This window comes from Amia ocellicauda, chromosome 13 (assembly GCF_036373705.1).
Source record: "Amia ocellicauda isolate fAmiCal2 chromosome 13, fAmiCal2.hap1, whole genome shotgun sequence".
NCBI classification, from domain to species: Eukaryota; Metazoa; Chordata; class Actinopteri; order Amiiformes; family Amiidae; genus Amia; species Amia ocellicauda.
Window position 1 is genome coordinate 11800012 of NC_089862.1, and position 23435 is coordinate 11823446.

Below are 23435 nucleotides of genomic sequence, written 5' to 3' on the forward strand. Positions count from 1 at the left end.
TACTTTTTCTTGTATCTGATCGTGCTTTGGCTCAAACATTGTGTGTGTGTTTGTGCAGCTTCAGGGCTGCTGCTGCTCACACTGTACGTACCGCAGGTGTCGGCTCCTCAGCCTCCCTGGTGTTGCTCAGCTCCTGGGCCTGAGCGATGACTGCGGGCCTGAAGCCCACGGTGGGGCAGACGGAGGGATGGGCGTTGGGCAGCAGCCTGTTGGCCACTGCGCTGGCCAGTCTCTGCTGTAGGACTGGACTGCTCTCCAGGTCGGCCACACGCAGGTCCCCATCCAGGGTCAAATCCTGCCGCAGCTCCAGGAGTACAGGGGCCACTGCCGTGCGATCCAGGTCGCATTGTGACAGCAGCCCTGCCGTCTTCCGCATCTGCAGGAAGATCACCTTACCTGGAGACCTGGACACCACCTTGGATACCTGCAGCAGCAGGATGTCCTCCAGCGCCTCCCGCCTGAAGTACAGCCTCCTATCACAGGAGGTGGGGCACACCTCCCTATCACAGGAGATGGGACACAGCTGATGCAGCAGGCTGTTCAGGACAACTCTGATACATTCGTCAGAGCACTCTTGGACACTCTGCAAAGTCAATTAACACATATAACATGAATACACACACAAGGAAAATAACACTCAATACACACAGTTACAGATACACACAGCTCAGTAGCAGAGGGCAGTAACACACTCACACAAAGCTCACTAAAACAGCAAACTAACATTAACACAGTTACACACTGACAAGCTTACTAGCACAGTGGTGTAACACACTCACAGCTCACTGCAACAGCTCACTAGCACATTACAGTAATATACTTATACAACTCACTACAATAGTACAGTTAACAGTTAATCAGTAACACACTTGGTAACTAATTAACAAATCATACTAATACAACATAAGATATTGACACTTCAAATCAATTAATGAATAACTTGACATCAATTAATTAATTCAGCGAAAGCTCACGGTTTTCATGGTCTTTCTGTTTTCCATCGTCAAAATGCTGAAGAGCTTTGCAGTATATAATATAGTTGCTTCTTCAATGCGTTGAACTGTAGACTGTGCGGGTTTATCAGCTGGCTTTTAAACATGGGACACCACTGTGACGTACACATCACATTGTGATGTCATTATTATTATTATTATTTTTATTTCTTTGCGGACGCCCTTACAGGGCGACTTACAACATAAGTGCAATACAAAGTGCAAGAACACAGTTACGTACAAGGCATCAACATTACAAATTAAAATTTACATTTAAACGAAGCAATTCAAGATATGATCCATTTTTCAACTTCCAATTTATACAGTTAAGTACAGTAAGTGTGGACATACATACTGGAAAGACCAACTTAATGCACGGGCGTGGGTCACGACATACGACCACATGTGTGACATGTCTGTAGTCCTACATACAGGCCCGCATTAAACCTCATTGATCCCGGGGCTATGACGTTTTCTAGCACCCCCCCTTTATAAGCCCCCCCAACCCCGTCCAGTCCATTCACTGCAGCAAACGCACACATTGCACAGTCTGAAGAGCCAAGCATCGCCCGCTGAACATAATGCGTCCACACTGCAAAATGTTATATTGTCACACACACCAGCACTGCAAATGAGTGACTAAACACAGAAACAACGAGCGTTTCGCAAACTGAAACCCCGCGGGCTGATTGAAATAAGCCAACTGAACTGTTTTAGTCTCCAGTAACCACGTCCCGCAGCATCAACATTTGATCTGCACATCATTCAGCGCCGACACAGCAGCGCAAGCGCACTGAGCCCGAGTCCAGCGACACAGCCGAGCAGCCCGGGACTCTCCCGCCAAATGAGCCAGCGGCCGCTAATCTACAGCCAGTACAGGCTCTCAGTCCAGGACAGAGGCCCGACCTTACAGCTGTTTTCTTGTGCAGTTTCGGGAAGAGAACTGTAGAGGCGTCCTGTTCCTCAGCAGGGCGAGTTTAGAGAAAGAGCATCGCAGCCATTGTGACTGGAGAGTCAGACTGCGCGCTTCTTGTGCACAATGGCTGGTCAAGGCCCTGCAGTTTGCGCCTGCGCGCTTTTATACTCCTGGAAGTGAGACGGCGCGTCCGCAAACCCGTCTGTGAATCAGCGCAGTTTCCTCTGAAGCGACGCAGCGCAGCACGGAGCTCTGGATGAGACGTGATGTCTCTGCTGATGATGGACGCATTGAATGGTGTCCAGGCCCTCGCACTGTGTTGCTCGCTGTGTTTAACTCATCTTTCCCGGTGAAGGTCTTACAGCCCATCGCACAGCGTTTCCATACTTCAGTATTACTTCCTCGCGTTTTTCTTTCAAATAAGTGTCACCTGTGAAAGGCTCTCTGCACTGTCACTCTGCCGAGGCCCGCCTTCAAGCAGAAGTAAGTGACCAATCAGTGAAGCCGGGGTTTTGGAAACCGGCTCTTATAGGACAGAAACGAAAATAATGGGTTTGATTGGTTGCGTTAGAAGGCGGGACATACATGACGACCTTATTTTGAACGAAGAAACGGAGACCAAGGAGATATTTAACTAGAGAAATAATATATTTGACTGATGGTGTTGGGTATTGTGAAGAAACACGCAAAAGAAAGCCTTTAAATGTAACCCGGAATGATCCGTGCTTTGGACAACTTTAATAAAAACAGCCCATAGCCCATACTGGCGTGATGTTTTTAATGACTGATATACAATTTACAAGGATGTTGTTGTATTTATTTTTGTCCTGGGTTTGTATTCTACTTCAGTTCCAAGAGGGCTGACTCAACAGAGGGAACAAATGAAGGTTCAAATCAGTTTATTGCAAATTGACCTAAAACGATGTGAATCTATGAAGGAGAAAGTGGGGGTCTCCCTTCTCACTGTTGGACCACGATTAGAAATAGAAGACCCCTAAAGATTATAAACACACTAAACCACAAACTCGGTGTCACACCAGTAATACAATTGTAAACCACAAACTCGTACACCTGTGTATCCAAAAGATAGAGTACAATTGCACCAATAAGAGCATAAACCCCAATCCACTGTAGCGTTAAGGGGGTGTATTGTGATAAGGGCATTCTAGCCCTGAGCTGCAGCTCTGATCTAAAGAAGACCTCTCCCCCACAGTTACCAGAATTCCCGAGCTCATCGGCCCATGAACTGTTCTACGTCAAAGTGACAGTTTTGGGAGTCGGCTCACCTAGAATGGGCCAAATGGCTTGGAATCCCTGCTGTGAAATCGTCTGGGGAACATGGCCTGGAGGTCATAAACCCCTTTGAATCAGGTGACAGCCGAAATCCCGAAACAGAGCTACGAACCCAGGCCAACCGGCATTTCCAAAAGATAGCATGGATTGACATCAGGCATAAATCGAGCCCCCTCCAATAGTAGACTGGGGGCTGAAACCGAAATCCAACCTGGCAAACTCAAGAACCAATCGCCTATGATCTAAAAGGTATAAAAGGTAGCGCACAGCACTTTTTCTCTCTCTCTCACCTGAACCGGTAAGTCACTGCCACAGCTCAACTTGTAGCTCTGTTGCCAGAACCAGAACCAGAAACCAGAACCAAGTAGAAGAGTTAACTGGGAGAAGGAGATTGAGCCGGACGAAGAATTCTTAAAAGGACTTTATTAATTAAAGAACTTTAGAACCTGCGCTGCCCGCCTGTGCCCACCTGATCAGTGGAGTGTATGCAGCTGGACAATTGACTAAGTCGACTGTAATACAGAAGTGTTCAGTCATTTAATTAGCTATTGAGTCTTAAGAAACTTGACCCTTGGAAACGAACAGGGCCCTGCTTTCCTCAAAGACTTTGTCTTCAAGTAACTACGGTGGAAAACCCTGCTTGCAAAGAAGACATCCTGTGCACAACCTTGGAGCCTTCAAACCAGTGGAAAATCTGTTTGGAAAAGACTCTACTTTCACGAGACCCCAGCTTCCAGGAGCATCGACTCAGGAAGTTACTGAACGAAGCCGAACCGGACTGCCTTTGTTCCAAACCACACGGACCTCGTCCCGCCCCGTGGAACCTCGTGCCGTGTGTTTTTATCTGATCCCGAAGACAGAGAGGCCTCTCTGCGACGAAGTTCAGATAAGTTTAACAGTTTGGAGTTAATTATTCATGACATTTGAGAAATCAATTAGAAATGTTACTCTGTGAGTCATAAACTTTAGAATGTGTAATATCATTTAGTATTTTCTTAAATATAAATGTGTGTTGCATTAAACTGTTTTGTTTGACAATTTTAGAAATAAAACCTGTCAAGGCCGAGAAATATCTTCTCAATCCTGTTTAACTGTTTAGTCTGAAATTAACACACGTTAATAGACACTAGATTATAGGTGGCCCTGCCTATCCTTAATCACTGAATAATAATCAATTAAGGGGAATTGTGGTAACAAGAAATGATAGAATCTTTCTCGGCACCCAAATGTAAATGAGACTGATATATATAACGAGAATTTATTTGACATAAATACTAACCTGCATAGTTATTTGATGTCCGACTAACAGTACTAATGAGAGACTCACCTTCGTCTTACTAACCGGTATTGTAGTCAATGTGTTTGTAATTTTGTTTAACGATTGATGTGTTATCATATGCGATTCCATGTTCTTTGATTTTGTCACAGAAGTGATTTGTCTCAGATTTGTTGATCTTGAGTGAATTTTAATTAGTTTTTCCCTTTTTGTATAACTAGTGTAATGCTACATTTTATTGTTGTTTTTATAAGCTTGAGAATTTGTATCTTTGGAATTGGTGTCTGCGTCCAAATATTACAGAAATTGAGTTCTACACGATTCTAGGATTCTTGATAAGGTGATACTTAAATTCACTTCTCTAACTGAAATGTATAAGTGTACCTTACGCTACACCACTCTTATCAACAGTCTACATTTCTTGCTGTAATTAGCATTGTTCTTCAGTTCCCACTTCTTAGATAAATCATAAGGCCTGGCTGATGCATCATGCATTCATTCATAGTTGGTTGCCATTTTAATAATTGTACTGAAACAATTAGAGCTCTAAATGCAGGTAGGGGTGACCTATTAAAAACTGAAATTAAGCAGATCGATTTTTTTTTTATTGTAAAATTTAACAGGACAGCAGGCTGTTTTATTTTATTGCACCATATTTGTAAGTATATTTTTGCCTGAATCCTAATGATCCCCACTGTTACATTTCAGTGACTATTACTTCCCCACAGAACCTGAAGATGTCTGTAGGGATCACACAACATACGACTCCAGGTCTGTGTTCAATGGAAACTGCTGAGCATTGCAGAGCTTTGAATGAAACACAAAGCAATTGGACTCTGGTCAGATGCATATAATCTGCATGTACATGTTTCCCTTTTTAGTAGGCATGTATTCTTAGTGATATTTGTCTCCATTATACTGGATACATTACATTTTAACATGTGATCAGACTCCTCCTTTTATCCTGTTCCTTATTCATTTAGCACTAAATATATTTTGATCAACATACATTTTCAGTGTATACTGTATTGTAACATTCGTATGGCAAGGCAAAAAAAAAAAAGATCAAAAATAATAAAACATCCTCACTATGTATGTCTCACTTTCATTTGGCTTTATTCGCTATGTTGATTGTGCTTCATCACAATGTGCAGTCCAGTGCTGAACAGTAACACATCAGGAAGCACAAGATCAGCAGTGTTGAATAAGACCACTCACACTCACACACACACGCCTGCACATACAGACACACGCAGCAGTACTGGGAGCTCAGCATCACAGTAATGATAACTCCAGAGTGAGTCAGGAATGCTTTAATTCTGAACCAGGAATAGTCGCTGTTCACACGGGCACAGGCTACAGGCCAGACACATTTCCCCAGCACAGCCCCAGCTGACTGAGCACAGTGATCGGCTCATCCAGATCAATTCCCCTATGAGTGAGCAGGGTGGGAGTGGGCAGAGCTGTAGTGTGGATTTCCAAAGAGCACCCCCTGCTGGTCTGAACAAAGTATAAAAATGTCTGATAACACTATGTTACACAATTTCTGTTCCTGGGTAGTAAGCGTTATTTCCTAATTGCTTATGCCTCAAAAGTATATAAAATGGCTATTATTGCCCACAAACTTTGCTTTTGTGATCAGGAGAGTGATATTTTGAAATGTACCCTATTTCAAATGAGAAAACGGGCGAATTTGTGTCTTTTCCTTCACATAAAGTCAGAAAAAAACAACATGAATCCAAATTAACATGTAAGTAATACAGAAAAGGCTGTGTCGGAGAGGCCCACGACAAAGGACTTCAGATGAGTCGTTAAGTGTGTGACCCCCTGTACTTAAGCGGTCGTGCAGTGTGCTCTCCTTCACGACACAAAAGACACACATTCAGTGAGCGATGGTTGTAACAGTGAGCTGCCCGTCATCCTCAAAATGGTCTCATTGTAGAAATGGTGTAGTTTGAGCCTGAGTTTCCTCAGCCACACGGCCATTCCATCCTCTTCCTACCATTAAATACATATTTGTTATAGTTTTTTTGTAGTAAAGGGGTTGTTACACATACAAATTCACGTAAATGTTATGACTGCCACCATATACCAAAGGTTATCAAAATCAGGTAAAAGCATTGTTTAAACATATTTTATTGTTGTTACACAACAGGTTTACATATGTAGTGTAAACCGTGTAAAACAAGTTTACTATGCATAAGGTTAATTTAAATATAATGCAAACATGTATTTTACAAGGTATTTTAAATACATTTGTGAAAATAATAAATAATAATGCCCAGATGAAAATAATAGGATTTTTGCAATTCAGATATATATTTAATACAATCATTCAATTTTCACTTTAATTTATATTATTCCAAATGTAAATAGTTACAAATCCAATATAGTTGTTATATATATATATATATATATATAAATGTTAATGTTTATGCTTCATTATTTTTTATTCAAATGTTAGTAAAAGCCCTCACATGGACACAAACAAACAATACAATTATTGTATAAATAAAAACATCTTACCCTGATTTATACTGGTTTAATGAAATTCATTGAGAAGCAGAAAGTTTATTTGTATTCATTGCTTGCCTATACCTTTCCAGTATGACTCCCACCCCTGCTCTCTGGTTAGACTCAACCTCTCACTTTGCTTCTGAATGGATTCACCTCCTGATTGATTGAAATGTAAAACACTTTTGAGCTCATTAATGTTAAAAATAGATATACTTTACACAGCACATAAAAAAACATAAAGAAGTGTAATCCTGCCATTGTTTCACATATCACAGTGTTAGGCAGGTCAATATGTAGCCCAAATGGAATCAACATGTCAGTGTATTTGATCACGTCTGACAGAATAGGGGCTGAAGCTCACAGCCCTTCCCAGAGCCAAGGCTGGGCTCCACTGATCTGCCCTCCCTCCTCCCTCTGCAGCGCCCTTGACACATTCACACAGCACTCTAATGTGTCAGGACTCCTCTACTGACACAAGGACATGTCATTGACAGGGGCCAGTCAGCGACCACAGTCTCATCCTCATTCCAGACTGTGTCTGTGTTGAAGAGAGGAGGGAGAGCATCGCAGACAGAGATCTACAACACTGGAGATGGGATAATGTTGCTGTCTACATAGTTTGCTTAAAACGACAGTGACAGGGCAGAGAGTATATTTCTGCTTTTGAAACTGACTGGTGACATATATTTGTTCAAATAAGGCAATAGATTTAAAATAGCAGATATTCAAATACTAAAATATATATTTTAATCGGTACCTTATAAGTGTATCCTCTATAGCTTTATGTATCTCAGTGTTGTTATTGAAGCTCAGTGTGTGTGCAGTGCAGCTCCTCACAGGCTGTGTCCCATTTCACTGCCTTCACCCTCAGCACCTGCAGTAGGTCTCAGCTGCAGCAGTGCAGTCTCTGTGCAGTTCAGCTGAGGGAGGTTTTTGTACGACTGTGTAGCACGGTGTGAACACATCCTTACTGTTGAGATAGTGGTTACTCTGACAGTAGTAATCTCCTGCATCTTCAGGCTGGACTGCACTGATGGTCAGAGTGAAGTCAGTCCCAGATCCACTGCCACTGAATCGCTCTGGGATCCCAGACTGACGGGTAGTGGCAGCATAGATCAGGAGTTTAGGAGCTTCTCCAGGTTTCTGTTGGTACCAGGCTAGGCAGTGCTTGCCACTATAAATGTACACTGCACTGCTGGTTTTACAGTTCACAGTGACCGTCTCTCCTTGTTGAACAGATTTGACTTGTGGAGTCTGAGTCACAGTAACCTGTCCTCTGGTTTCTAAACATAATAAACATATATTAAGTTAATGAAATTTTGAAAATATACACACTTGTTTCTTATATTATGATCTCTCCTCTTTACTTTAATCAGAAGTTTTTACATTAAATACATGAAGAAATGTATTAGTAAATAATTGATGTGTTGCTAAAATAGGAACATACATATTAGAAAATAATACATACAAAATTACAGTTAACACATCTCTCACCCTGAGTGCAGATGGCGAGAGCCCAGATGAAGACGGTGATGAAAGTCATTGTTGTTGTGGATTGTGTTGCCATGAAGGGCAGCTCTCAGTCATGAAGTGTTAAACTCACAGGGCTATAAACACTCCCAGAGCACTGAAGCATGTGCTGCCCATGCAAAGTGGCTCTTGTATGCAAATTGTCTTCCTGGGTACAACAGTCTCTTGTAGTCCAGCAGTGCTGTGAACTCAGGCTGGATGCTGTGTGTCTGACAGAGTGAGATGAGCAGTTTAGGATGAAGTCTCCAAAACAACAGGACTAGAAAACAGCTTTATGAGTCATAGGTTTTATATGTTACCTGAGGAGGACTAATGCATGTTTGATTTGTTTTAACAATCCTTTTCAAGTTCATTTAATTGACTCCATCAGTCAGTCTTTAGTAATAGTATAGGACACTGTTTAGTTTTGTATTATAATAACCTGTATTATTATGCATTCATTGCTTGATGAACCACAGAAGTGTTGTGTCTCCCTCTTGTGGTCAGTGTTAATAGCTACAGTCTGTATTGCTTTCATTGATGTTGCCAGCAGACATCTGAAGAGGAAAGTAGCTGTAACACATCCAGGCTCCTGCTTTATCTGACTCGTATGTAAATGGTTTGCAGTTGTAAGCTAATTTTTCATGAAAGGCAAAGGATAATAATTGTCAAAGTATTACTACAGGTAATGCAAAAATTATATTTGAAATAATGACCAAACACCTTTTTAATACTGTATTCATCTCTTTTAACTTTAGAAAATACAAATAATTGTAAATGGATGGCAGTGCTCATTATTGAGTGTTATTACATTATGGGTATAATTATTACGTTGTCCTAACAATTTTTTTATCATGCGGATAACGTAATAAATGCCAATGACGAAAGTAGCTCTAACACATCCAGGCTCCTGCTTCACCTGACTGCCATTCCAACAGATCCAGTGCTGTGCCTTGTCCAGTCACACATCATTCAGAAACAGGGAGACAGTGATCCAGTGTGGGTGAACAACAGGGCTTGTCCCTATTTGAGGGATCGGGTGAGACTGGGTGCACAATCCAGGTGTTGGCACCCTGTCTTCATCTAATGCCTCAGGTCATTTGGGAGAGCAGACATGAAGATGAAAAGGATCCTCTGCCTCCCCTCCACGCACTGCCTTTCTTGCTGCTGTCCATGGGCTTCTCTTTCTTGTCCAGCTGCTCCCCTGCCTTTATGCAGCCAAAGTCAGTCAGTGGAAGGAGGGATGGATGTGGATGTAGAGTCAGTGAGCAGGATAGAGCCACACTCGAATTAGCGCAGGTGTGGATGATTACTGCAGGAGACTGCATGACAGGGCAATATCCCATCCCCCTTTGGGTAGGATCTTTGACTCGAAAAATAACATCCCCCCAGACGCCTTTCCATGCTTGTTCATTGTTCATGTTGTCCAGAGTTGTGGCACGGCTCCTTTCCACTCTTGCAGCTTTATTATTATTCTTTATTTATTAGTAGACACCCTTGTCCAGGGCGACTTACAAAATATAAGAACAATACAAAGTGCAATGCAGTGCAGTTCAAGTCAAAATTAATTTTACAAATTCAAATGTACACAAGTGAATACCAGATATACAAGTAAACAATATATGAGGTTGTGCCGTATTGTATTTGATTGGTCGAGTTATGTTTAATGGCCGTTAAAAGCGCTGGGTCCTACTGAGGAAGGTCGCCCGAGTTAGAGATCAGACGCGTCCCCGGATGATGGCGATGTTGTTAAGATGTGAAGAAGCGGGAAAGAGAGAGGTGGTAGGGAGGGAAGAAAGAAGATAATTAAGTTGGTTTAGTGGGTGGAGATTTTGTCTTCTAGCGTTCAAGTACCAAGCTTAAAGGGAAGAGGACTTTTGGTTGTTTCTTTGGTTGGCTGTTATTGTCCTGCCGTGTGGCCTGCGTGCTGCAGACGGGAAGGCAGGCGGCGTTGGCATTTGTGGGGAAGCTGGGCGCTGTGGCTCACTCGGGTTTTGGGTCGAAGCTGATGCCGATCATGGGTTGAAACGAAGCCTCCGCTTTGCCGTGTTGTGTGGCCTGTTTGTGACTGCTGTGGATACTGAAGGCAGGACACGGGTGGGACTTGGATGATTTGGTTGTCTGCGGTATTGTTGGGTAGTGGAATTGACTGTATGGCGGACTCAGCTGTGAGACTATAACCTCGACATTATGAATTGATCCAAGGAGAACTGTGGAGAAGTATTGTGGGACATAAGGGTCTTAGAAAACAGCTGTGGGAACGATTTTGTTTTGTTCACGGGATAACTGGAGTATCAATCAATGAGTGGCGGACGCATCTGGGTATATTAGTATGTTGCAGTCATTTGTGTTGTGGTGGGTACATATATGCTTGCTTTTATCTGTATTATTAGGCTGCCCTGACGTTAGGGTTTCCTATGAAGGTTTGCTAATTTGCACAATTCTAGCATTGCTATGTTAACTGAAATGTTCTAACTAATGCCTGCATATGTATGTTTGCTGGTGATACGCGTATTTGCGCACGTCTAGAGTGGTTATGCTATTCTCTGGGTAATGTGCAAATATGCAGAATACTATAGCTGTGCTATGCTACACTTCCCTGTGAAGTCTTGCATATTTGCACACAATTCTAGAGTTATGTTAAATGAAATGTTCTAATCAATGCCTGCATATGTAGGTTTGCTGGTGATACGCGTATTTGCACACATCTAGAGTGGTTATGTGATTGTCTCCAGGTATTTTGCGTATTGGTACATGGTGTCCTCTTTGAATTTTTGCCCATAATTCTAGAGTTGTTATGCTAAATGAAATATTCAAATTAATGCTTGCATATGTTTGTTAGCTTGTGATTTAGCAAATTTGCACATTTCTAGAGCTGTTATGCTAAGCTAATGAGATGTAAGAAATAGATAGTACACATGTTTGTGTGTTATTTGTAATATGATGAGGTGCACATTCCTAAAGTTGTGATATGCTTAAATATAAATTCGACCTTTACAGTGTATTGTCCTATCTTAAGCTTGTGAATGCCAAATAATGTGGGTGTAAAGGGTTTCACGGGGGGTTCTGTGGGTAGAAACATTGTTTTGCTACAGGGTCCTACGTAACTGTTTTTTGTATGGTCTTTTATTTCATTTGGTGGGATTAAAATGCTCACCTGGCGCCCAACATTATTTAACCCATACAAATTCTGTTACAAGGTCTTACATCCTGGATTGTAAGAGCTGATAAGTGCAGACAAGAAGTTAAGAGCTAAGGGAAAGAGAGAGGAAATCAAAATAAACAAGCAATAGGAGTACTAGTAGAGCAAAGCAAGAAGTATGACAATGTTGTATAAGTGTTATCTTGTAGGAATAGGAGAGTAAATGACTAAATTACAAGTACTCTCTGAAAGTCTTGAGTAAGTGCCAGAATGAGGTCAGACTCTGCTGTTTCGACTTCAATGGGCAGGTCGTTCCACCACTTAGGGGCCAGGGATGAGAAGGAGCGGCTCTGGAGGAAGGAGAGTGGAGAGGAGGCAGAGTTAGTCTTCTGGCGCTGGAGGAGCGCAGTGGTCTGGAGGGGATGTATGGAGAGACGAGTGACTGAAGGTAGCTTGGTGCAGTGTGGTCGAGACTGCTGTAGCGTAAGGTACACTTATACATTTCAATTAAAGAAGTGAATTTATAGTATCACCTTATCACGAATCCTGGAATCTTGTAGAACTCAATTTCTGTAATAATTGGACACAGACACCAATTCCAAAGATATAAATTGTCAAATTTATTCAAAAACAAAGACTAAATGTAGCACTACACTAATTATACAAAAGGGAAAAACTAATTAAAATTCAACTCTAGATCAACAAATCACTTCCGTGACCAAATCAAAGACCATGGGATCGCATATGATAACACAAATCGTTAAACAAAAAAGGTTATAAACACATTGACTACAATACCGGTTAGTAAGACGAAGGTGAGTCTCTCGTTAGTATTGTTAGTCAGACATTAAATAACTACGCAAGTTAGTATTTATGTCAGGTAACTTCTCGTTATAAGGTTATAAACAATCAATGTATCTCTTAGCTAAACTAGAAGACCTGAAAAAACGATACTTAACTCGGGTGAGCTAGGCAACTCCTCTGCTGACTTGCCTGAGTGTCCAGGCTTGCCAGAGTGTACACCTTTGAGACAACTGTAGATGCCCTCTGCATTTGTGGATTGGGAACAGTCCATACACTTGAGAAATTGCTCGTACACATTCATGTCAGAGCCCACATAGCGAACACAGATCACACAGAGTTGTTCTTGCTTGAAACATTGCCCTTCTTCAGCTATCAGGCAGTGCAATCCCACATTGAGCTCATTCTGTCAGTCGCAATATATGGGATCTTGTTTTGTATTTCATGGATGGTCATGTAGAATGAGCCATACAGTTTCCATTGAATTGCTTGTCATATTTTGCAAAAAGCATAAAGCATAACTCTAGGAAATTGCCTGTTATGTGACATTTCCTTTTCATCAGCCATCTAAAGCCCAGTCCTTGAAATTGACAGATAAAATATCAAAACATCTTCTCTGTTTTCCTTAACTGTCTTCTGAAGAGAGTTTGACTAGCGACGCTTCAATGAGCCTGATATGTTTGTGATTTAGTCATTTTTCCAAGTGAACCTTGCAGGTAGAATGACTATCGCCATTCATTGGTATTTATCCAATCTCACAACCTTTTCTCTGTGAAAGTGTTATGCATGTATTCAGCCGACCAGAACACAATTATTAATGGATAACAGAATACTCTATTCCAGGGGTTCCCAACCCGGTCCTGGAGGCCCCCTGCCCTGCTGGTTTTTGTTCCAACTGATCTGTTAATAATATAATTGAGCCTTATATTGCATTGTTAACTCAATTAAGGAATCAATTAAGCAATTCAGATTTCGGTTGGATCAAAAACCAGCAGGGCAGGGGGGCCTCCAGGACCGGGTTGGGAACCCCTGCTCTATTCAATAAAAGGATATCGAGCAAGACTATGAAAATGATTGATTTTAACTTTTGAGATAAGTTCCCAACTTCAGGCCCACTCGATTCATCCTCTAGTTCTAAATCAATCGACAAACCACCATCAACAACAGCAGCTCTAACGTGACTTACATTTCTATCTGAGTACAGACATGCAGTTTGTCTGTAATTATTTCTGGTTCCTGTTCTGATTTGGGTCGATACGGCAGGAGCTCGGTGGTGTGGAGACGGGGGGGTTGGCAGCGGAGTGACAGACCGGACGGACGGCCACCGGGTTTGGCTTGATTTCTGCTTGGCTGCATAAGTGGGGTTAGGACCGCGGAACTGTAATTGTGCTAAGTATGAAGCTATTGCCCATGCGTTGATTGCTGCCAGGACGAGATGCAGTGTAATTAGAAGTGTTAATGCTGTCTACATTGCTGCTATTCAGTATCTATTGCATTTAATGACTTTGACTTAATTGTTGAATTGCTGACTGTTAATGCTGTCTACATTGCTGCTACTCAGTAGCTTTTGAATGCAAATGGCCCTGTCTTAATGGCTGCTCATGTAATGAGATTTAGCGAATCTATTATGTGACGCATTCTGTGCTTCTGGGAATGATATTGTTGTTTAACAAATGTAAGGGTTGTGTTGCGTGTTGCATGGGTGGGCTCCCTTAGCGCTGCCCTGGTTTTATAGGGTGTAGTAGGAAGAGGGGGTTTAGCTTCCCAGTATTCCCTACTGCGTCCTAGTAACGGTGTTCATTTAAATTGGTAAATGTAATTATTTGCCTGGTAAACCGCCGTTACAGAGTGATTTCCACACTGACTGCAGAATTTTCTTCTGAGCTGGAGTTTTGTGAAATCCTTTATTTTACACGCCCGCAATTGTACTGTGTGTGCAGAGGACATCTCAAACTGCATACATCATGACTTACCTCGCACCTGAAGAACTGCATGTCTTTCCCTGTGTGTCTGTGAACGAGGTCACTGTCTTACTGTGCTACGGTGCTGTGCCATTGTTCAACCCTGATACCGAGAAGAACAGAGTCTGATATGAACCAGTTTGATACATTATACAAGCCCCCCTAATATTCAATTTTCCTGGCCAGTTGTCTTCCACTGATCCCGGGACAGACATGTGGGCCCTGTTAGCTTTCTCTCCCGTGGTCTGAGTAAAAGCGCCTGGACTTTTCTAAGCCTCTTCTTGAGGTTGCCTCTTGGACCTCTTCTGTGCAGCTGCTCGTAATCAATTCCTTTACATTGACCATGCATCTCTCTCTGGATTACACTGTGAAAAAAACCCTGTTATTTTTACGGTAAAAAACTGGCAGCTGTAGTATAACATGTACAATGTATAACACAATACAGAATTCTTTTTTGTCAACTGTAAATTTCACAGTTGATAACACTGTTTACAGTAAATTACTCTAAAAATTGATATTTTGTAAACCTTTTTACAGTAAAAACATCTATAATATAAAGCGGTTTACAGTGAACTATTTTAAAACCACAAATATACTGTAAATCTAATTACAATCTATTTAAGTGATAAACACCGTACAACTGTATGATGTATCATGTTTTTTTGACCAGCAGCTGTAGATGCCAGTAAGCTCTAGAGTTTGCCAAACCTGTTTATTTTTCAAAGAGAACATTGGCAGTGAGGTTTACCGTTACAAATGGCCATCAGACATTTTAGCCCTGACCCAGGACAGCCTGCACCGTCCTCTGTTGTCCTCACACACTCAACCGAGAGAGAACTTAAAGAATATATATACTGAAAAATGTGTTCAAACCCCAGAACACTAGAGATGAATACTCCACAAGTGATGGTAGAGAAGATCGCACTCAGTATAAACAGTAACGTTATTAGGTTGACTAGAACAGAGGGCTGTACTACGAAGCGAGGTAACTGGCTTATCCAGGTAAGTTCAGGATAAAGTTTGCGAGGTCGGGTGTAACTTCCCGGTTAACCCGCACTGCGAAGGTGGATAAGTTTTACCCGAGGTGTGCACTCTTGGCAATATACACGCATCTCTACACTGTAATCTTCGTGGTTAACTCGGTGTTACTCTCTATAAGCACTGCCTCTCCGCCCACAGTCTTGTCGAGAAAAATGCTGGCACATTTGGAAGACCCAATTGACATTGGGCACGGGTTGTGAGAGGCTCACTCCGCAAGGCGAGGGTGTGTAGAGACCGGGCAGCTCCTCTATCTTACCCCGATGATGCTCTCTATGAAAGATATTGATTCTGATCCGAGGGAATTCAGTGTCTTTGCCAGCTTCTAGGGCCAGACGTGTCAATGCCACTCGCCGGAGTGATGCCCTCGCTGTTGTCTTGCTGTGCGGTATTCTGCCAGCGGACACTTCATGTATCCCATCGGTGATGCTGCACATCTGAGCAAGAATACTGTGTGCCGTGCAGCTCGCAAAGTGGCTCTTGCTCTCTCTAAACTGCTGGATGCATGTGCTGTGTCCCTGGCCATTTAAGCCTTCTAAAGATCAAAGAGGCTTTTTATGCGATCACAGGTAATTCGCAATTTAGAAGTACTTGATCTATTTTCAATATGCATATGCTGGGCCTATATACACAACACATTTCTTTTCCATATGAATCCCGAGGGTGATTGGTGTGATTGACTACGCATATCCCCATTAGAGCACCCCTGGGAGAACATGAGGGGGATTATGGGAATAGGAAGTCATTTCACAGCATCAGTGTTCAGGTATTTGATCATATCGTATTTGATCTGACATGTAGGCTAGTCTACCTTATTTTCTCCTTAAAACTTCTACTTGCAGGTGCGCTTTCCACTGGGGCTGCAGCTGAAATGATTGTTAGAATGAAGTTATTCTACACAACAGCATTCAATTCATACAGGCAGCCCTACAGCCTGGGTGCTTTAGTAGATCTTAATTAATTAACAGTGAGTAACGGGTCAACTGCAGAGATGTAGCCCATGTGTAGGCTATAATTGAATTATCCTAATTGTTGTCACATATTTAGATAGACAATTTTACGTGTCCTTATATCTCAATCATATTACAAAGAAAAGAAGAATCCGTGAGACAAAATCAAGAACATATGACAAGAACACTTTTCTTACGATTGACTTTGTCTGCAATGCGCTGCCAACAAGCCTCCCTGGCTTTGTTGGTGCCACAGTGTTACATTTATCCGCTAACCTTTCTTTAAGCCCTCATATCCTGACATTATCAGCTGCATTATTCCGGGGACAGTCCGGCGCACAGACACTGCGCACCCACTTCACGCGAACTAACTCCAGTTAAGTTACACCGAGTCAACTAACTGACATCTTAACCACCGTCGTAGTACCGGTTAACACCAGTTTAGGTAATCCGAGTTTGTCAACCCTGACTTTCCTCGATAACCCCCAGTTAAATCTGAGTAGGTTAAACTCCCTTCGTAGTACACCCCTCAGCTCTAATCTAACATGTTTGTTCAATAAACAGGGATACAAAGTGAATTGTATGGCCGACTGGCCAGCTATGGAGAAATCAACGAACCCTCAATGGATGAGTTGGAGCAGTGCTGTCCAGGGTTCTAAAAAAGCCCCCGCTTCAGTCTTGACAAAAATGCATTCACCAATTGCTCTTAACAATTAGGCTAACAGAATAACAACAATAGGAAGCAGAAATGTGCGAATGTGATTCTCACGACCGTATCCTTATGTCACCTCATAAGATTTAATAGCCGGTTAGACAAGTCCATCTTTAACATGTCTCTCTCCACTCATGATCAGAGAGATCTTTGATGAGGGTGAGGACTCTTGGTGTTGACTGATAGTTGCTTCTTGTTTTTCTGTGTTTCAACTTTTGTGCCCTTCTCTGGATTGATGCTGAAGAAACCCCTTTGTGAACACAAGAAATCATAATCAACCACTATATACAGTGATTTGTTCTAAAGGATGAAATGAATAGTTTTTATTTACCTCTGAAGGAACTCAAGTGTGGAGCACAGACCCACAGGATAGTGGATATTGAGGCAGAAGTAGCTTTCAAAATATCAAACATATGGCAGAGATAAAGGTGGGATTTGGTGATTCACAACCATGCGGTCTATACTCCGCATGAACTGCCTTGAGGCATAGCCGGAGGTTGATGCAGGTTAGAAAATAGATCACAGCAAACAAGTCATTAGTAACATAAGAGTGATCTTAAAAAGTGCTAGTTCTGGTTCTTCCACATCCAGTGGTATTTCCAGTGGTATTTTCTCCTCCACATGACTGTAATACATCCTCCTGTTTGCTGATTCAGATCTACTTAATTAATTTTAAAGCACAATCCCAGTGAATTGCTTGTTCTCACCACAAGGAAGAAGCTGATGGGTTAAACTTGGAGAATCTATTACACTCATATGGAGGAGAAAATACCACTAGGGAAGAACCACAACTAGCACTTTAAAACATGACAGTACATTTTATGTAATATTTCCTTAAATTAGCTTAGGCTCCTACAGTAAAACTAAATATCAACTTACCACATACAATGAGGCATGGTGTCACAGACAAGTTTTCCACTTGTACTTCTTTTGCCAGACATGTTTCTTCTACATAGTGGAGAGGTTCTCCTCTTTTTCATCAAAATAGGAGAGAAGAAGGAGCACCATATCTTTGACATCTTCTGAGCACCCCTCCGATTGTCCTCTCATAATTTCCAGCTTAGTGACAGCCTGCAATACTCGTTTGCTCTCGTCTGCACAAATGGTTCTTATAAAGTCTAAAAGCCGTTTTCCCTTTTTTTCTACACTGGTGAGGAAAGTATCCTTTAGTGATACCCCAGTGAGCTCTTGGAAGTGGACTGTCATGCCAATCCTCCATGAGGGATTGTAGATCTGCTCCCTTGATTATCTCTTTACGTTGGGTAGTAGGTGCACTTCATAAGATTTTTTTTCCTCGTCTGGGCTGAAGTTAGTCTGTTCACTGAGCACCTTCATTTTTTCTTTCTTCTCCTTTTGGCTTTCTGGTGCCTCATTCACTGGCATGAATTTCATGTCCCACTTTATGCAGCTATACGTGTCCTGAACAGCTGCCTTTTGTTCAGCTGGGACTTCCTCTGTGTCATACTAATCTGACGCCCATTTGCGCTTCATTATCCTTGGTGCTGAAGACCGCTTCACACTTTCGATTCGGGCTTGTAACTGCTTGACTAGTGAATGATACCCGGCTCCCACCACATCCCCTTCTATGACATCTTGCAGTGACTGTGGATACTTGGCAACCATTTTTTAACAACTTCTGTGGAGGCTTGTTTCCTGGGAGAAGCACAGGCATTCATCTCCGATGCAATAATCTGGATCATTTCTCTCCATAACTGTGGGCTTGGCCTTTTCCCCCTCTCCAAACACTGCATCAAGGCTTCAGGAAACTTCTCCCATGGAACATGGAAGCTGTCGACCCAATCTGCAGCAGCAATAGAGCAGCTGGGCGAGGCAGGGAGTGAGGAGCATGTTGAGGAAGCTGGAGAGGTTAATGCTGACGGTTGTGGATTTCAGTGCTCTGTGCTGTAAAACAAAAATAATGAAATTAACAATGTATTGAATTATGTTTTATCTTTGGTTATACTAATTCAATTCATTTTGTTATAAGTACTGAAAGCAGATCAGCTTCTTTGATAAAATTCAAATCTTCAGTGGTCTCCACTCCCAGTGATTGTAGTATCTCCTCTACAATATTTAGAATGGAGGCTGGGAGGTCTGGCAACACCTTAGTAATGGCACTGCGTATTATGATTTGCTCTGCATCATCCATTTCTGAGTATGAAAGGGTGAATAAAGCTCAATTACACATCAATCACACCAGAATGACAGCCCAAGGCATTCATTAATGTGACGGCACACTGTGTTTCAATGGAACTATTTGGTATCCATCCTTCATGATTGATTTTTATCCATTGCCATCTTACAAGTTATTGATGTTCAGACACTGCATCTTCTCATTGTCTTTCCTTACTGAGTACAGATGGTACTGAGGAAGGAATTCTGCTATTTACTTTGACACCAGAAAATGAACGGTGTCTTTTTTTATCAACATAAGCACTAGTTCACCAAACTCCACAGAATCAATGTTCCCTGTAACAAGGATGATGTTCCCTTATACGGCATTTCTACTGTGACCCTTGTGTTACTCTCAGAGAAGCCAAACTGTCTGACTGCATCTTGAATAGCTTTGCTGTACAATGCTGTGTAAAATGGAGAACCACCTTCAACCCGCTTGACCCATTGATCCTGCTGAAAGGTAAGCCTGGAACATCTGATGTCTTTCAGTGAGAGTAAGATGGAGGTTTCTGTAATTATTCAAATTCCTTGCATATCTCTTAAAATAACTGTGCTTACTTTCAAAGTGCATTGTCCATAGACTCATCAAGGGGCCGAATTTCAGAGTCAGTGCTGGGTAATGGTGTAAAAAGTGATGTTTTGGTTTCAGATTACATTCTGGAAATACAGCTTTTCTTGACTCTAAATATTCTTGAATGACTATCAAAATATGCAATCTGAGGCATACTATGGATGAATGTGTATGCTTCCCTTTTTTATTAAATTGAAAAATAAATAGATAAAGAAATCAGCTTTGATATACTGTATTTGGAGTTTCATTAAATAATTCCCCTCTGCTTATCTATCTTTCTATCTACCCATCCATCTCTCTAATGTAGCTATCTATTGTCCACAAGCATTTTTGATCAAATTATAGTTTAATTAAAACAAATTACACAGGGCATAATAACACTCTAATTAAATGCACATTGTAACTGACTAAAACATATACATTATTTATTGTGAGATTTTAACACGCCACTGCAGTGCACAGTATGAATGTGACTTCCAGTATGAACAACCTAGTCGTTGATAATATAATGGGAACTATTAACAAAACACATGGCTGTTTTTCAGTAACTTGTTATATCAATAGTTATGGCTAAATTGCAATGTGCATATGTGGAGTGTCATTACACCATATCCTACCTCCTTTTGAGTACATGATTTATTAAAAAAAAAAAAAAACTGTCCCCCCCTGTGACCAGCAATGCAAAATAGTGTGCTGGGCAGTAGGACTACTTCTCTATCTTCTAAGCTACCTGTGCTCTCCCAGTCAAATCGCAGTAATCAAGTGTATCATGTTATAAATATTGGGGGTCGGAAGGGGGAGGGTTGGGTCAGTGCTAGTTCTGATTTATTAATCTATAAATACCCTAGCAACCAACTAATTCACCTTATGAACAACAAAGAAACACCCCAGCAGTCAAATCTTCATTTATACCCTGAAACACCCTAGGAACCACCAAGTGCACCCTAGCAATCACCTACAAACACTTTAGCAACTGTAGTACACATAGCTGCAATCTACAACCAATTAGTACCCTAACAAACTCCTAGTACACCACAGCAACCACCTTGTGCACCTTATCAAACACCTAGGAATACCATACCAACAACCTGTACTATCATAGCAACTCCAAACACTGCACATTAAGTGTCAGATTAGACCCATATTCACAAGGACATTACATAAAATGACAGTACATTGCAGTATATTTAAATACATGTTTTACCTTGAAATCAACAAATATATACCAGATTTTTAACATTTTGTTTCTGTAGAAATAAAGGTATGTTTTTGCTTAATGGTAAAAGGTTTTATACTGTAAATTTAAATGTACACATCAGCAAAATCTGTAATTTATACAGAGCAATACCATACATTTAGGGAAATTACTTGCTTGTGACATTATGGTATTTTCCCATTCATTTGACCAGAATTGTATATTTTCACTGTAAAATTATGTGTTTTCTATATATTGTGACAGTAAAAATGAGTTATATGCTTCTTGATTTAGGGTAATTCAATGTATCTATTATGGTGATGTACTATTTTATGTTTTATGTTCTTTTACTGTTGCTATTTGTTGTTTTTTTAACTAATTTCTACAAACTTTTTTACAGTGTATTTTTATTATTATAAAGGGAAGCAAGAACTGGGAAGGCAGGTGCAGGGCGAATAGGAACAGAGGGTGGAAGCAAGAGTGCACAAGGGTGTATGGAATGTTAATGGGATGATAGAATGAGGAGAGGAGGGAGAAGGCAGGGAAATGGCGGCCCCTAGTGGGGATAGAGGGGGAGTGCTAGGGGACCATGACAGTTTGAGTAAAATGAACATTTGTGTTTTATTCTGTGAACTACTGATAACATTTCTCCCAAATTCCAAATAAAGATATTGTCATTTAGAGCATTTATTTTCAGACAATGACAACCGGTCAAAATAACAAAAAATATGCAGTGTTGTCAGACTTCGAATACTGCAAAGAAAATAAGTTCATATTCATTTTTAAACAACACAATACTAATGTTTTAACTTAAGATTTCAGAAATCAATATTTGGTGGAATAACCCTGATTTTCAATCACAGCTTTCATGCATCTTGGCATGCTCTCCACCAGTCTTCACATTGATGTTGGGTGATTTTATGCCACTCATGGCGAAAAAATTCAAGCAGCTCAGATTTGTTTGATGGCTTGTGACCATCCATCTTCCTCTTGATCATATTCCAGAGGTTTTCAATGGGGTTCAGGTCTGGAGATTGGGCTGGCCATGACAGGGTCTTGATCAGGTGGTCCTCCATCCACACCTTGATTGACCTGGCTGTGTGGCATGGAGCATTGTCCTGCTGGAAACACCAATCCTCAGAGCTGGGGAACATTGTCAGAGCAGAAGAAGCAATTTTTCTTCCAGGACAACCTTGTACATGGCTTGATTCATGCATCCTTCACAAAGACAAATCTGCCCGATTCCAGCCTTGCTGAAACACCCCCAGATCATCACCGAACCTCCAACAAATTTCACAGTGGGTGTGAGACTTAGTGGCTTTTAAGCCTCTCCAGGTCTCCGTCTAACCATTAGACGACCAGATGTTGGGCAAAGCTGAAAATTGGACTCATCAGAGAAGATGACCTTATTGCAGTCCTCTACGGTCCAATCCTTATGGTCTTTTGCAAACCTCAGCCTGGCTCTTCTTTGCTTCTCATTGATGAAGGGCTTTTTTTCTAGCTTGGCAGGACTTCAGCCCTGCCCTTAGGAGTCTGTTTCAAACCGTCCTCACCATGCACTTCACCCCAGCTGCTGTTTGCCATTCTTTTTGTAGGTCACTTGATTTCATCCTATGGTTGTTGAGTGACATTCGAATGAGTTGGCGGTCATCCCGGTCAGTGGGGAGTCGTTTTTGCCCTCTACGGTCTGTAGCTTTTTTGTCCCCAATGTCTGCTGCTTGACCTTGTTCTTATGAACCGCTGTCTTTGAAATTTTAAGGATGGAAGCAACCCAGGCTCACTGTATCTCTCTGGCAGTAAAGCCAGAATTGAACCCTTTTCCTCACTCAAAACTTTCCTTTTCAACTCTCTTGGCATGGTCAATAGTTATTTTTTTATTCCAATTACTTTTAGGGTATTACTAGCACTGTTTTTGCAATCCAGCTAGTCCTATTGCAAGAGGATAGTAATGACCACAGTAGTGGTTTTTATACTTTTCCTCGTTAAATAAGATTTGGTTCAGGTGATCACCTAATCAGCAGCTCATTCAGTAGAATGGGGTGTGCCTGTATTAGAATTCAACAGACACACGAATGGAATGGCTGCCATGCATGTAGAGATTCTGATTTAAGAATAATTTGCAGTGGTCTCTTAATTTGTTCCAGAGCTGTACATGTTATTAATATTATCTTCAATACATTTGCAATACTAGTAAAGAACTACAAAATAACAAACTAAGACTACCCTAAAATGTAATCCTCTATAGCTTTATGTATCTCAGTGTTGTTATTGAAGCTCAGTGTGTGTGCAGTGCAGCTCCTCACAGGCTGTGTCCCATTTCACTGCCTTCACCCTCAGCACCTGCAGTAGGTCTCAGCTGCAGCAGTGCAGTCTCTGTGCAGTTCAGC